Raw genomic sequence first — 4,973 nt, 5'->3', positions numbered from 1 at the left:
TAAGAAAGTTCCCTATGCACCCTTGTTCTCTCACATATACTCCATCCTATGCATAGTAAATGCTCTGCACAATAAAACATAATAATAATAATTTGAAATTTGTTCATATTTAAATTAATTAAAGTTCCCTCTCCATCTCAATTTTCTCACACATACCCCATCCTCCAAAAATCCTTCACTCCCAATATTTCATAGCTCTATACAACTTCCCTTCAGCAAAGCTAAATCTATATAAAAAAAGTTTTAAATTGCTTTTATCCTTGCAAAATAAAATTACCTCTACAACTATCATAGGGTGAACCATTGTATTAAAGGTGAAATGATTGTTTCAACTCTAGATTATTGCTCCATAACCCAATGAGAATATTACTTCTAAATATGTCTTATGATTCTTTATTTACTGCATTTAATGAAACATAATGAATAGTGGAATTATTCCCAATGAAATTCCCAATAAAATGTCAAGCAATTTATTTACTCACATTTTATCCAATAATCAATTTTAGTATTCCAACATCTCTATTAACATTTTTAACCCGTAATTCCACATTTCATTTATTTTTCAATACCATAAAAATGTTCAAATTCCAATGCAACCTAAAACCTAAAGTAATTATCTCAAAAATAAATGTATATCTTATTCACCAAAGCTTTCATTGAAAAACCCATTTTAATCTAATAATATTTAAACATCTGAAATCAGCAATAAAAAAAATTCTAACCTAAAGTAATATTTATTCATCTTCTAACCCAACAATTTCATTCAAAAGACCATTGATATTTACGCCTTATCCCCTCCTCTTCCAGTATAAAATCATTTGCAATGTTGAGCTCCGGACGGACATTATCACATGTTTCCAAACGAATTAATATGTCGCAATACTTTTACAAGCCAAATCCACAAGACTTCTCATATCCACATAGTGGGCAACACATGCAATGTCAGACAGAGTTAAACGATCAACGTTGAAGTTGTTGTCCCGCTGGTCGATGTCGTCTATTGTTTCTATTGAACGAGGTGGGTGATGTACATGATATTCACAATATTTGATAACCATTTCCAGGATTTCACTGTAGCCATTGGGCAGAGGAATGAGATGGTGACTGCCCATGTCCTCCATTGCCTTCTTTATAATACCTGACTGTAATGCCACCACCTTCTCCACCTCGAATGTTTTACCGTCCGCACTCTGCAACCTCACCATCACCATCTCATTGCATTCAGCCTCTGCGTTTCTCTTCTTTGATGACTTCACGGCCATCTCATTGCATTCCTCTACGTTTCTCCTCCTTGACAACTACGATGGACCAAAAAAGAACGAGAATAAAGCGCTTTATCCTTGGAGACTTTCTAGGGCAATGCCAAAGGCATCAGTATGTATAGATGTGGAAGATGTCATTCCTCTTTCCACCATCTTGCTAACTAATTTTCTGACGATTAATAAACGTTCAGCCACCATCTTGGTTATTATAAAACCCAATTATATATTAAAATGTATATCTCAAATTTTAAAAACCTTTAAAGCAAAAGAAAGATATATATATATATATATATATATAAATAACAAAATGCTTGCAGTCAATCCACTCCTATCAAATTTTCAACGAACATGGATTGGAAGGGAGGGCACGTCATGGAAATTTTTTCAAAGCAATGCTAAAAGCATCAGAAAGGAAGCAGAAGAGGTTCATCCACTCTCCACCATTTGGCTGTCAACCGTGTAAATCACCATATACTGTTGGATGACTAGTTATCCTTGTGCATATTTGATAATATTTCTTAAATTTGATTGATTTCAGCAACACTCTTCCGACTAGTTATCCTTGTGCATATTTGATAATATTTCTGAAATTTGAGTGATTTCAGCAACACTCTTTTGCCTTAAGTTATGTTGACCAAATTTCCAAAGTCGTCAGAAGTTTGAAATCAAATTAAGCTGAAGCATCTGCTTGTTAACCATGAAAATCACCCTATAGTGATGGAACAGAGAGCTCACATAAGCCTCCTGAAATTTTGATTCTTTCCAATCCTACCCATTCCAATCAACGTCAACTAGAATACACGAGCCACGTTACTGTCACAAGCTTCTTACGACTTCATTACTTGCAGTTTTGATTCTTATAGCACCAAAACTCTGGAAACAGACTGTTTCATTTACATTTGACTAACAATACTACTTCAACCTAATTATGGCACAAACTCATCCCTTAAAGAGAGCTCTCATCTTGGTAGAACCTTTCTAACTTTTTATAAATCACAGTATCAATCAACTCGACCATGTTCATGAAAATAGAATGCTCAACAATAAAATAATGTGAAGAGACCAAAGAGGTTAGCACTATTGTCCTCACAAAAAAGGCATGCTCCCATACACCGGTCCTCACGAAGATGACATCCTCTCATAAACCTAATGGATGACCTCACTAACAATCATACTTTTGGGATCAGTGGTTGATAATTACACAATTTTAGAAAGAACATTCTGAACAAACGATTTTCTAATTTTTTTTGCTGTCAATTTTTATAATATATTATGCAAAATTATGGAAATGTAAATGTTTAGGTTTTATTAACTTCAATGTAATTTATAAAATTTAAAAATAAAATATTGATATTAAATGAGGGATTATTATTTTATAAGAACGTAAGTGTTAGAATTTAATTTTTAAAATTTTAAATGTTAAATATTTGCACGGTAGGTGTATTTATTTCAATATATGAACGTGGGTTGAAGGAATTTTAAGTTTTTAATAAATAAATGGACAAGATTTGATTTCAAGAGAATATCATCAAATGACTCATATCAAAAGTATTTCAATATATTTCAAAAAATAAATAATAAAATAAATTTAAATATTATAGATTTTTTCACCTATTAAGGGTTATTGAGGGTCATTAGACCTATTGAATTGAACTGTCTCATTTCAATTCAGTTAATTTTGTTTCATTTAACATTTTTATGTTGAACTTGGCCGCCAATGGAGCGGACCACCCCATGAAGAAGTCATATACGAGAAGGTTTTTTTATCCCAGAATTAGGCCTCGAGACACAGGCACAGGTGCACACTCATTAGGAACATGGTCGATCAAATGTTGAACTTGGTTGCCAATGGAACAGTGCACCCCATGAAGAAGTTATAGATGAGAAGGGAGCGGTCTGCTGGTGGAAGCCCCAGGGATTGGTAGTATTCTCTACCCGTCGGGTCCGCAATGAGATTGTCCATTGTGTCATACATCAGATTGAATGTCATAGACAACATATAGTGAGAGATGTATTTGACATTGTAGCTGTTGGGAAACAGAGAAGACTCTGGAAATAGATGGGCAGATTGCCCAACTGTGCGTTCTTGGGTGAAGCAATTGGAGGTTTGAACGAAGGGTAGATAATTTTTAGGCATGGGGTGGGAAGCATGCATGGAAACAGATTATTCTAATGAGTTGATATTTCATCCCTCGGGCTATGTGTTGAGTCATTGCTACCCAGATGCTCCAGTAGACTCTCCACCCACAGACGAACCTGTGGGCCCTATATCATTAACAAACTCCATCTCCTGTCAGCACTCCATCTCCATCCTCCTTGTCAGTACTCTATCTTCACCCTCGCCGTTACCTTCCAAGGTTCCATCTGTCCTATCCACCAGCACCATCTCCATTGGACATGACGTTAAACCTACCACAAGTTGACGAGAAGACCTAGCATTTTCATTTGTGAATTAATGGGATCTTCTGGACCATTCTTGCAACCCTTCCCTTCTCCTCTTTTATGAATTCCATCTTTTCCAGCCTATTATTTTTCAAATCCATTTCACCTTTATATGAAATCCACAACTTCAGAACAACATTGTTCTTTGGCATTTATTTTTTTCATTTTAAATCCCCTATACCCTAAGACAAAATCCAAAATTTCCCTAGTTGGGTTTGCTCTTTGACATTTCTGTTTGTACATGCATGTAAGGAGAGCAACGAAGGTCGACATCATCCACAATGAAGTGCAATAGTAAGTTCAACATTCAGCTGGTGTGTGCGTTCTTGTTTAATCAAATTAATGTGTATAAGTTTTGTCCTTTCTATCTATATTTAAAAATTTTAGCAGATTTAAATGGAACCCTCAACTCGTGCACCATTATTTTTTATTTTATTGAGCTATGGCCTTTATAGGCTTATAAACCTTCATAGTTATCCTGTAGTTATCATCCTATCCTATTCAACCTATGGAGGTTCCAACTCTTGTTTCAAGCATAAGGTTGTTTTGTTGCATATCAATTCCCACTATTCATGGTAGGATAGTCATTAATACTTTGTCATTGTAGGAAATTTGGTGAAATTTTCTTACTCTTACTCTTACTCTACTCTACTCTATGTTTCCTCACCCAATTTTATTAACTTTTCCACTTATAGTAACTCATAGTGGTTCTCATAAAATGAGATTTTCTTACATTTCTAAGCAAAAATTCAGCAACAAGGGATTTGACTTACTATTAATATAAACTATTTAGGTTCATCTTCTACATTACTAATTTAGATTCCACAAATAAATCTCACTATATATCTATTTGCTTATACAAACATTACCATGCATGCAAGTATAACTAATATAATTAGCCAATTGCATATTTATATGTCATGCATATATTAGAAAGAGAGATTTGTCTAAAGTTAAATAATAAACCATAAAGAAATACAAGAGTTGATCTTGTTATCAATTTTTCTACAAATATAGTCATCCATTGCATTTGTTTCCAACAATTATATCAATGGCCTTGTTGTATATGAGAATTTACTCTATAATTCATAACTCGAGTCTTATGCATGTACTATAATTTTGTCAAAGTTACATATCCATCAAGAAACATTTTTTTGTCAAAATATACATGAACTCTGCAATACTTTCAACAAAAACAAATCTAACGATTCTAAAAAGGAAGTGTTAATGATGGGTTGCTTTTTTAATTTATGTACTCAATTCTATGCG

The 4,973-nt window shown here is 33.9% G+C and overlaps 1 pseudogene; it reads right to left on the bottom strand.

The window, feature by feature from the left end:
• Nucleotides 1-866: 866 nt before the first annotated feature.
• Nucleotides 867-1,262, bottom strand: LOC149172034 (uncharacterized; annotated as a pseudogene).
• Between the last annotated feature and the right edge of the window lie 3,711 nt (nucleotides 1,263-4,973).

Source organism: Pinus tabuliformis, chromosome 4_2, assembly GCF_031772625.1.
Source record: "Pinus tabuliformis cultivar Carrire ecotype Pingquan chromosome 4_2, CPIR1, whole genome shotgun sequence".
Lineage (NCBI taxonomy): Eukaryota > Viridiplantae > Streptophyta > Pinopsida > Pinales > Pinaceae > Pinus > Pinus tabuliformis.
The sequence above is the reverse complement of the archived record's forward strand: the minus strand, read 5'-3'. Positions and strand labels throughout refer to the sequence as shown.